Raw genomic sequence first — 12,013 nt, 5'->3', positions numbered from 1 at the left:
AAAAAAAGAGAAGGACTGGGGGGAGAAGGCGCAGCGATGGGTATCACAGGGCGCTGCCGCAGCCGGCAGAGAGAGGGTGCCGGCGCGGCGCTGAGCCCTGCCGTGCGCCCGCGGCGCCCGACGGCTCCCGGCGGGCAGCGGCGGCACCGGCACCGCCCCGCGCCCGGCCCCGCTCAGCCCCCGCGGCGGCGGAGAGAGCCGCGCACGTGCGCGCCCGGCGGCGCCGAGCCCCGGCCCCCGCGCCCGGCCCGGGCGCGCCGCAGCGGCGGCGGCAGCGGCGGCAGCAGCGGCAGGCGGTGGCGGCCCCGGCCCCGCGGCCCCGCCTGGCCCCCGCGGCGGCGGCGGCGAGCGGCGATCCCCCGTCCGGCCGCGTCCCGCAGGCTGCTGCGTGCGCCCCGCGCCGCATGCACCGACCCACCCCCGCCCGGGCCGCTGCGCGCCGCAAGAGCTCTTTTCCAGCTCCCTCCTCCTTCCTCCTCCTGCCGAAACGCCAACCCCGCGCCGCGGATCGGCGAGGCAGCGCCGCCGCCCCGGCAGCCCTCCCGCGGGTCGCAGGCGCGGAGCCGGCCGCCCGGCGCTGGCCGCAGCGCTGCGCCGCTCTCTCTCCCCGCCGGCCTCCCCCGCGGCGCTGGGGCTGGCCCCGTCCCCTGCGGCTCTAGCGCTCCGCCCGGCGCCCCCCGCCTGCCGCCCCCGGCCCCTCGGCTCTCCCTGCGCGGAGCGGACGGGTGCCAGCAGATAACATCACGGCCGCGCAGGGAGAGGGAGATTTATACGATCTCCCCGCCCCACGTGCTCGCCTCGCTGCGAAGTGACGTGGAGGGGCTGCGGGAGCGGAGGGCTCCGCGCCGCCGCCCGGCTATTTATTCCCCTCCGCAGCCCGGCCGCCGTGCCTGCCGCTGCTGCCGAGGTGCCTCGCCCCGGGGCGAGGAGAGGCGAGGCAGCCCGGAGCCGAGAAGAAAAAGCAAGTCCTGCCAGGCTTTTACATAATTTTATTTATTTTTTAAATAAAGGCTTCAGTCCTTCTTGCACCTATTATTAAGTAAGTGGGCCAAATACCACTCTGGTTTTAGAGGAAGAATAACACGCCTCTTGGACACCGCTCACATGCGTTCCTATTATTCAAGGTTGCTGCTGTTGAGGCTCTGCCCGCTGCACTGTCACAGAACGCTCTTCGCACTATCCCTCGGTTTCACTTCCAAACGTGATTTGGGTAACTCTCATTGCTCCTCGGGCAGCTTGGTGATCAGTACTACTGCCTAACTAGGGAGAGCCGAGAGATGAAGAGGATTTGCTCCTTCTCCGAGGTCTCTTCTCCTGTCAAAAGCATGCAAATACATCCTCATCTGCACTTGACAGAAACTCTCAAGCCCCAAATGCTTTGGCCATGCCTGTAATTCATTTTTTCCGCTGCCTCTTTTGGCCACAACAAACATCACAGGCTCCATCCCTATCCTTCTCTGCCCCAGGGAAATCACTCTACAGCCTACTAGGCATCCCTCAACTTAACGCCATAAAGCTTTTCCTTTACAGTCCATTTATTACCCCTGTACATTAACTTTATAAAGTGATCAAGTAGCCTTTTTCTTTATTCTCACCCATTTTAGCCTTATATTCCCCTCTGAATTAAGTTGTCACTGATTTAACTTTCCAGAATTTCCTATTACACTATCCTAGGTGGGTCAAGGCTATTTCTGAAGAAAATCTACTTTATTTCCAGAGATGAAGAAGCATGGAGAAGAGGTACTCGAAGGGCCACAGATGTTCCAAAGAGATGTTCCAAAGAACAGGTTGACCATTGGCAGCCTTTTTATGGGTAAACACACATAAGAGAGATTAGATAGGATGACTGGGATCTATCTGAAAGCACAATGAGAATCATGTAAGGCCTAAACAAGCCAAACATCACCAAAGACTTCCTCCAGCTGACCTCATCTCAGGAACCATCTTTTCTGCAAAATGTTCAAATATTTGCCGAAGCTGGAGAACAGCAGTCCCCAAATTAAATGCAAATTTTTCCTTGCCCGTGAGGAAAAGTGCTTCCTCTGAGCAGCTGTGGCTGTGTGCTGGGGTGATGGAGGCACCCAGCAACATGGAGCTGCCACATACTGTTTGCCTTGGCAGGGCTCTGCAGCAGGGAAACCTTGCACCAACACGGCCAGCTAACCTCGTATTGCTGTGGATACCAGCAACGACAAGATTCTCTGAGAGATGGAGGAGCTGAGAAAATATATTTTTGAAAAGGTATGTGTACACACACAGACTCTGAAAGTAAACTTATTCTTCATTCTTTAACAGCATGTGGGTATGTACATAACAGAGCCAAGACTGCATTCTCCCGATGCAAGAGTTAATGGTGCTTTCCATTTAAATCCGTGAATTCCTGCAAGGCCAGATTAAACGTCTCTGCCACAACATCACACTTTTACTGCTGTACATGTCAATGTCCTGCTCCTGCTGACCTCAAAAACACAGCTGCAGTGTCAGGAATGGCAATGTTTCCAAAATTACTCAAATAAACAAGCAAGCTCAACATGTAGACTCAGCTGGTTTTACTTCTGCAACACACCTGTACAAAACCAAGGGGACAGTTCCTCGAGCTGTTACATCTCACAGCTCTGCTGCTAACCAGCTGAGGAATCAGCTCTGTTACACGAGGTACCTCAACCGCAAATACTTCCCAAGAAAAGGGTTATTAAATTATTTCCTCCAAAAGCTACAGCTGAAATCATGGTGAAATTCCTTATACAGCAACTATGGCCCTGTAACACTTTGCTGCTGTAAATGTGCTGCCTGCCACTCACCTCAAGGGCTTCAGAGCAGAGACTGGGACAGTGCTCAACACCCTCCTTCTGCAGGGAACCTCCCACCATCTCTCAGGATACCTCTGCAGATACAGCCCTACGAGCTGGCAAAGTGTTTTGATCCTTTATTAGTGGTGGAAAAAAAAATTTAATCCCCCCCCAACCCAAACTTCATAGTATCTTTCACAAATCCTGGAGCCTTAGGGATGGCATACTGAAGGCCGTCAACCCCCACGAGCTCAGTGCTCGTCTAGCCAGGATACTCATGCAGCCAAAGGAGTTCTAAGCTCCAGAGGAGCCCTCCACGAAAGCCACCAGAGATCCAGCCAGGGTGACAGCAAACCAGCTCAACTGGTTTTTGAAAGTTGCTGAGATTCCTTCAGAGTTGTCAATTATTCCTCAGTGTCTTTTAGACCAGCTAGGAAAAAAAGAAAATAAGGATAAATCTTGGGTTTGTTCCCATTTGAGACAAACCCTTTTCTTCTCCTCTGACCTTTTCAGTGTGACACAGGGTGTCAGGCTTACCCAGGTGCATGTCTCCATTTTGCCTCACCACTGCAACAAAGCTTGATTCCCTAAAACCTTCTGATGTAACTATGGTGATGTTTTTGCCAGGCACAACTTCCCAGGCATAGCAGCATTCTCCATTCCAAAAGTCCCAGCCACTTGAGCTAAATCCCCAGCAGCTGCAGAAGCCCACCACACATGCCTGAGCTGCTCCAGTTTGCTCCAGGAAGGGACACCTATCTGCCAGCCAAATCATTCAAATACACACCCACATTCATAAACATCGACTTTCCATTATGTAATCTAAATGGAAAATAACTGGAATGTATACATCATGATATACCTGATATTATTTCTAAAATCTCTCCCCTGCACATTTAAGGGTTTTTTTCACCACAGCAGTCCTTTAACTATACTCAAACAGGTGCCATTTCTACCTTGTTAAAGGGAACAACAACAGAAGAGGCAATCCAAAATTATCAGAAATGATAAAGCCAAACTGTGGGCACTCTACAAAGCTGGATAAAGCATAGTATTATCAGAATTCAATTATAGCATGATCTTCTGCCCAGGTAATCCAGCTTCGAAACTCTGCAGTTAATTTTTGGGACTGGTACATCTGTCAAAATTATCCCAATTATGGCTTTGTATTTTAGCCTGAAAAGCTTTTTGGTTTTGATTCATTCTGAAATAGTTTTTATTTGATGACTACCTGTTCCTTTCAAAAGCTGCTGAGATTATCAGACACTAACTCAGCTTACACTTATCTCTTCTTTGTGCTTCTATGAAATGGCCTTGTCCTCTGGGACTGCTGTCAGTGGAAGCTTTGTAAGTCAAAAAGTAGGAATAGGCCCTTAGCGTGCATATAGGGAAAGAACAGAACTTATCTGTTTTGGAGTTTTATTCAATACAATACTGTCTTTTTACGTATATATATATATATATTTTAATAAACAGTAACTGTTTATTAGAAAAACAGAGACACCTGGAAAGTTACTTCACTAAATGTAAAGGTTTCATGTTTCCTATTAACTTAAAAATTACGTGGTCGGGATTTTACAATTTGTGGTTTCTTTTTAGATTGTTTTGGTTTTACGCAAATGTGCTGTGCAAAATACAAAGGCAATAATCTTTCTAAAACTGCTGACGACCAGGTCATTAAGTAAGGTGGCTGGCCAGATTTCATAAACTAAAGAACATTGTTGGAAGAGGAATAACTTTTAAAAGTTAAGAGGTGACTTTTGTAAATTCTCACACTGATGACGAGCGTAGGATGATTGCACAATTAATTCTTTGTGGCACGCTCAGAAATCTGCAGCCATAATTGTGGTCATGTAGAATCTCAGTTATTCTGATGCAGGGTGCTAGGGAAAAAACTTTTGAATTCTCCTTTTTATAAAAATACGTGTATTAAGGTTCAACTCATAGAGCCAAGGTGGCACCTAATAAAGGTGAGGCAAAGAGGAGATGACAAATAATGGAAAGTTGTAATATATACTATAATAAAACCTTAGATTTTACTGTTTATTATCCTTAGTGAAGTAGAAGTCCATACCTCTGTGCTGCACATTTCATTAGTGTGTGCAGTAACGCCTGGATGAATTTGAGAGCAAACCCTGCTGACCTTACTAATACAAGCAGCCCCACTGCCCCAGGATTGCATTTCACACAACCACAGCTCATTCCTGCAACACTCATGTTCCAGAAGATAAAGGCTACTTTATAGAACATGCTGTTTGACACGCAAGACTGCCATCCATATATACATATACATGTGTAACTACTTGTCAACTTGCAAATCAAAGGTTTCTGATATATATATATATATGTAGAGAGAGAGAGAGAGAAAAGGAACTTACTTGTATGAACCAGATCTTATTTTATATGTATATATGAATACAAAATATGTAACAGGAATAAGAACTTTTATTTTTATATATTTATATATACATATATTTTTGTGTATTTATAAATATATATATTTATACACATATATCTAAGCTATCACCTCTGTGATCTTATGGAATGGTATCCTCTCCACCATCCAGTGAGAACACAAGTTGTAATGTCCACGCAGCAGTGTACAGTATGTGTGTTTAAAACTGTACCTTAATAAATGACATCTAGAATGCAATTACCCCCAAAATCCCTCCACCCCCCCCCAAAAAAAAAACAAACCAAAAAAAAAAAAAAGCCAAAAACAAAACAAACAAACCAAAACGCCAAAACAACACTGGAACTTTAGCCAGGACACCTCAAGCCAGAATGACTAAAATCTGAAGGAAAGGGGAATGGTCAGGAGTGCTGAGATATTATATCTGTCCCTTTAAAATAACTTCCCCCTCTCCGCCCCAAAAAAAGTCTTCTGAGTAAGAGTAAAAAGGGAATAGAAAGGAGCATCTGTACATTAATCTGTATTTCAGTGCTACATTATTGTTCACATTTCACATGGCTTGGATTTTACAACTCATAAAATAGTTTCCAGGTAGTACAGTTGCACCCTCTCTCTAAGGACCAGAGCCAGACATTAGGGAGACGAGGGAAGCAATGTAATGATCAGTGGTGTAAACCCCCTATCCTAAAAATATACATGTTCCTTAAAGGCTGCACATATCACTGATGCACCCAAAGAGGTTTCTGCTTCCAACAGCCAATTTCCACCTTTGAATCAGTTAAGACTCAAGTCTTCATAAAAACTCTGCGTATGCCAGAGAAGCTCTCCCATGGTTATACCTTCCAGAGTTTGATCCCCTCATGTGCTTTCCCAAATCTGCTTGTCAGCCCTGAGGATGCCACACTAATCTTCTCTACATCATCCAGTTTTAGTCTATGTGCCACCAAATAAAAAAGGCCTTCCTTAATCTCAGCATCTGTGGTTTTAATCACCACAGGAAATCCCGCTTCCATCTAAGTCAGTTAGACTTAAATATCAACAGAGGAAAACTCACTAACTAAAAATAAAAATAATTTTAAAAAGACAGAGAAATATAAGCACAGTGGTTTATGCGCCATCTACTTATAGCAAGCACAACAAAGTAAAGACAGTAGAGTAAAAGTCATCCCTTTAATCCCAAGGTTTGAACTCATGACCTGCATCTCTTTCTCAGTATTACAGCTGTTGCCTTCTATTTCTGAACTGCTCAGTAATGATTTGGGTTATACCTCATTAACTAACACGCAAATGATACCTGTAAATATTGTCTTCCTAAGAGAGCATCTACTGCAGTTTATTCAACAAATTAAAATCATGTAACTCAAGCTAGAATGTGCACCCAGACTGCACTATTGAAGTTTTACGAAAATTATGTATATAGCAAGATTATTGGGCAGCAACTTAAAAAATGGGTCAGCCAGTAATGCCATATTTTAAGTCACATTCTGTAGCTACAAAAACCAAATAGCTCTGAGTCTGGCATCCTGACTTCTTCACAAGCTGCCTGTGCAGTCTGCACAGATGAAAAGCTCTAAGCTAACACAGCTTCAGAAATGTTTTTTCCTAATGTTTTTTAAGCAACCCAAGTTCAAAGTGATCCAAGAAAGTTTACAGAAAGCAATGCATTGTTTCACATTACCTCATGAAAAAAACCAAATCCACAACCAAACCAAACCTCATGCAATACCAAGCTTTTGTGCTGCACTGACCAAATTAGAGCAGAGGTTTTTGTGTTGCTCTCAGCCTTACACGTTTTTAAATGCATTTTCTATGTGTTCTATCCCTCTTTGAAACTAACAGCACATGTGATCATCCCCACATAGAGGGTGGTTTGCACTGGGGCTGTGCTCAGTGAAGTGTTCTCCAGGAGGAAGACCACCGGAGAGTATCTACCCTACCATTCAAGGCAGGCTGTGGGTTAAGGTCAAAGATCCTTAAAAGCATAAGGAAGATGAAACAAACTGTGGTTTTCCACAACTTTAAGAGTCCTGTATTTTCTAGAAAAATATGTTGTGCAAACAAGATTGTAAGAACAACAGATACCAAAAATGGGAGAACTATCTTCATTAAACATACCAAAGTCCAATTTGTACTTTGGACGTTAACATCTAAACTTCCCCATCGTGGCTACAGACTGACAGCTGAAATGCCTCCTCTCAAAAATGTAGGTGTTTTGAACATCCACCTTACTAACAGTAAGCTCAGAGTGTAAAAATGCCTACACATTGGCTGAAAATGCAGATGTCAAACCCAGTATTGTCTCACACAGAGGATCCCAGTCCATAAATCCCATCACTCCAGTCCTATGAAATAAAAATTAATGAATTCATCACAAGGCAGATAGTTCAGCAAAGTGCTTCAACAGTGTTGAAGTGAATGAGAATCAAAGACAATGGTTTGTCTCTGGGAAGCATAATATTGACATTATAGAAAGATACACAGGTATCTTTCTTACCCTTTCTTATCCCTTCTTACTTGAACTATCTTTTTCACATAAAATATATTTCACTTCTTTAATTCTAGGCAATGACACCAAAATGTAAAATAAAAGAACACATCAGTGTTTTTTCATTAAAAGGCAAAACATGGCAGATGGAGAGAACAGCAGTGGCACTGGCAATCCTGATCTGAGCTGCTGGGTGCACTGGTACAGCATCAGAAAGGTGTTCAACGTCTTGCAAGGCCAAACTTTTTGCTAACACAATCCACGTGAATGAATATCAATATATTGTCCTCCGAGGCTGAATTTTTTCACCAATATTCATACTGGAAGTGTATTTATACTTGCATTTAATTGTTTTGGCTGAGTACCGCATCCTTAAATTGAGGATCACGTCTGAAGGTCCTGAAAACCATCCATATTCTTTTTCTGCTATCATGAAGAGACACTCGAGAATTTCATGAAGTTTTTTCATTATAACAAGTATTTCTTTCATAAGCAAGTACCACATTTCAGCAGGTACTGTCAAGTATTTCACTCCTCTAAAAAGCAACTGTATACACTATTGTTACCCGTTGTACTACTACATTGTTGCAGCTGTGCAATATGAACCTAAAGGTCTTTTGAAACTCATTGGGATTGTAACTAAAGATGCAGAGGCACACAGTAGTGGAAAGGCTAGGAGTGTGTGTTTGATTGCCCTTTGCCTCGAAGGTGGTGACTGCACAGTTGTTATGGGCAGGTATGTCACAGTCTCCATTACCAAAAAGCTCAGGTACTCAGCCCTCTAGTACCAGTTTTCATTCAGCTGCCTGACTTCAGGCACCCTTCCCAAAATGGACATGGACCAGTTCTTGTCCCTAGACATAGGGTACCTTAAGTAAAAGGCTGCTTCATTGCCCACAAAATTTGCAATTTATGGATCACATAAAACCCAGAGAAAATCTTCTTGAGATAAACTGTACAGAACCACAAAGTTCATGCAAAATCCACATAATCAAGAAATCTTTTCACTATCACTTTTTTGTATCAAGCAACACTCGTATGTCTTCCTGTTCTGAACAAAAATTAGAATGTCCTCCTTTATCAGGATAGAAAAAACAAAGTTCAGAGCAACAGTGATTGAATAACTATGGGCATTCAGTCACAGTCTCCAAGATTATATTCATAATGCACTTTATAAAGGGCTCATAAATGGCTAGTGGAATCTTTAAGTACTTCAATATTCAAATAGGCTTTACAACTCTGCAATAACCATTTCTAGATTACACATGAAGTTTCTGATAAGTGTAACCAGTTTATCTTTTAAGTGAACTATTAGTGCTACTTCTATTTCAGCTACTTCTGAGAACACTGTAGGAAATCTTAGTGATATCAAAACCTCAGTGCAAGTGTGATTGAGGTTAGCAGTTTACAATTACCACCACATTTACTGAAAACAGAGTTAAGAAACACTAAGAAAATGATGTAAAATAATGCTCCAGAAGTTCATGCACTGGCATGAGAGAATGGACTATTGAATCAACTGAGGCACTGTGAAGAAATAATGCTTTTTATGAGTATTCCTAAAATTACCTTCCAAAGTGCCTCTGGGAAGACACTCGTACTCATGAATTCACATTTGAAAGCTTGATGAAAATGCCCTAATTCATTTAACAATTTGGTATCCAACAGGTTAAACACATGGATTTTAAAAAAAATAAATCATTCCAAGGGATGAAGCATTGCACAAACACAAGCATCTTTGGTGTTGAAGCTATTCAGTTTGACTGGAGTTTAATTTCGAACATGTCCCTTAAGACAGAAAAGCAATTGAAAAGATGCATTTGAAAACAAAATGTTTTGTCTATGAAGTATAAGCCATTGCTATCAATCTGAAAAAGAATGATTAAGGAAAAACCTTTATCTGCTAGATCACTTCTGGAGGTGAAACATTTTAGGCTTACACACTGCAAGAGGTTAGAAGCCACTGCTTTAGAACAGCAGTAAATGAAAGCTGCAGTCTTCCACCATCTGTTACCTAAAAACTTGTCCAGTCTCCAGTGTCTGTCACTGAAGTTTTAGACTCCCAAATTTAATATCTTATTTAGCATAAAGACCCTATCTGTGTAACAAGATCCTGATTCTTCACTACCTCAAGTTTTCTCCTGGCCCTCTCACTCCTTACCTCAGCAAGTCTTGAAGAAATCATTGAGCAATTCTCAGGGGTTGGAAGTGAACAACACTGACAACTGCTCTGTGTGTATATTAACTATGCCAGGACTCATTTCATAAGAATGAGAAGTTTGTCATTTTAAGTTGTGCAGAGTGTTATGTGCCAGATGACTTCTGCCTTCTTCCCTAGAGACAGCCACTGAGCCAGCTCTGAACAGATGCAGCTCTACAGACCACCTTCTTCTGGAAGCATCAGATAATCAAAACACTTTTATGGCCTCCCAGCAATCAATTTCTCTCTTTAAAACAAATCACACACACATTATTTTCACCAGGAAGCAGCTTCCAGCTTTTTTGTTCTGCTCAACTTGTGAACCCAGGAGAACCTTACTCACAGTTGCAGAAGCAGGAGCTCTTCCCTTCATGTTTTAACAGGGAAGATGCTGTGGTGCAGCAGCATCAGGCAAAACAAGGATATTCCATCACCAATCCCAAGTATTTCCCTAACAGGAGGCTGAAGAAAAGCACGGAGAATATAGTTATTTTTTTCCATAGGCCAACTCATGCCTTCCTTGCTGAAAAAAGTTAGCACAATTGATGTGAATTGTGCTGGGGAGACCAGAGGACAAGAGACATGGGGAAGAGTTGACCCTGTGCCTTCTCCTGTTAAACAAAACTGTTGCTTTGCGTGCAATCCATAGAATATTAAACTCTACATACTCTGGAATTGGCTTGAAGCCTAATAAAACTGGAACCACCCCATCCTTATTGGCTTTATATAGATAGGTACAGAAATATACAAAGTTGAGATGATTCATGCTCTCTGGAATGAAGGGCAGCGGCACAGCTTTGCTTAAGCAGAGATATTCATGGGAGCAGGAAAAACAGACCAAGAACTCTGACTGCTGGGAAAAGCTGCTGAAGGTTGTTCTTGGTAGCTGTGGAAGAGGAAGAACATTACTGAAAAAGGGGATAGGGCAGCTGATCCCACAGCTGAGAGGAGACTGGAAGGTCTCTGGGTCAAACAAAGTTTAGGTCTTTGGAACTGCTTGTCAATAAAAACAAAATTTGTGAAATAAAATAGCCAACAAATGCCTGAAGTCAAAATACGTAGTTAGCAATTTTAGTTATTCCAGGAGCTTCTCTGCATATGGCACAACCAAAGGATAAGGCAAAGGCAAGGTACAGTATAAAACTTATATTTTTCTGTATATTGAGTAGTTATTTAAGTATTATGCTTCTTAAAAGGTGAGAAACGCTCTCTACATATGTGAAATAGAAGGTCAAAGTATTTTTAGCAATATTGATATACTCCACATTTTTCTTAAACACACGAGTCACTTTAGTGCTTTAATCAAAACATTACTCCAAAAATGCTCAAATAAACACCCAAGTATTCTAAAAGTATTCTGAGATTTTTCATAATCATCTCAGAGTGTTGTAGTTTTTAAGGAAAACTTAAAAATTTTTTTTCCAAAAGTTTGATCTTTGAGAGAGACAGGGGATATGAAACTAGAGAACAACTATAGATTTAAGGGTGCTGATGTAATTTTTTCTCACAAAGTAACTGAACTCTGCAGAAAGCAAGCAATGTCAGATTAGAATACTCTGCTGCTTCAGAGACTCAAAATTTATTGTGGCATATTTTTGAATTGCACTAATGAGATGGTAACTCTCACTGAACAGCTACACAGATGTCGAGCCTTCAGAAGCTGGGATAACCATATGTCAAACTTCTGTGGTTTTGCCACTTGATATTTTGGGTGTATGCCTTCATTTGTGATAATAAATATCAGGCCACAAACTAATGTCTCCTCAGATATCTAATATGTTTAACACTCAAAACAGCTTGAAAATCTAAACATTTCTGTTGTTAGCTTTGAATTCTCCTCAAAGAATTATGCTACAATATATACCAGATGAATAGGCTAGGGATAACATGATTGCCAGTTGTTAGGATGGGTTTCTCTGCCATTTTGTATCTCTATTTTTTATCCTGCAGTACACACAAAGTTCAAACACCTTCCCCCTTCTCAATGTCTTTGTTGGGAAAATCTAAATCCACTGTCCTACGGCACATTTCCATGCTGAAGGATGAAAATTTCAAAGTTGCTCCTAATGGTATCTTGCATATAAGCAGGTACAAAGAAAGGTTTGTACCTAGCCATCTGCAGAAAT

At 42.5% G+C, this 12,013-nt stretch overlaps 1 long non-coding RNA gene across 1 annotated transcript in view; it reads right to left on the bottom strand.

Annotated features, from left to right (window-relative positions):
- Nucleotides 1–11,165: 11,165 nt before the first annotated feature.
- The window catches only part of LOC114064357, a 1,484-nt gene continuing 636 nt past the window's right edge, over nt 11,166–12,013 (bottom strand). Inside the window, exon 2 of the long non-coding RNA XR_003572738.1 lies at nt 11,166–11,857. This is a non-coding gene — a long non-coding RNA (uncharacterized LOC114064357). The remainder of the gene's footprint in view (nt 11,858–12,013) is intronic.

The sequence above is a fragment of the Empidonax traillii genome, unplaced genomic scaffold, assembly GCF_003031625.1.
Source record: "Empidonax traillii isolate 1590-97213 ecotype Southwest subspecies unplaced genomic scaffold, ASM303162v1 scaffold535:size1322822, whole genome shotgun sequence".
Classification (NCBI taxonomy): Eukaryota; Metazoa; Chordata; class Aves; order Passeriformes; family Tyrannidae; genus Empidonax; species Empidonax traillii.
The sequence above is the reverse complement of the archived record's forward strand: the minus strand, read 5'-3'. Positions and strand labels throughout refer to the sequence as shown.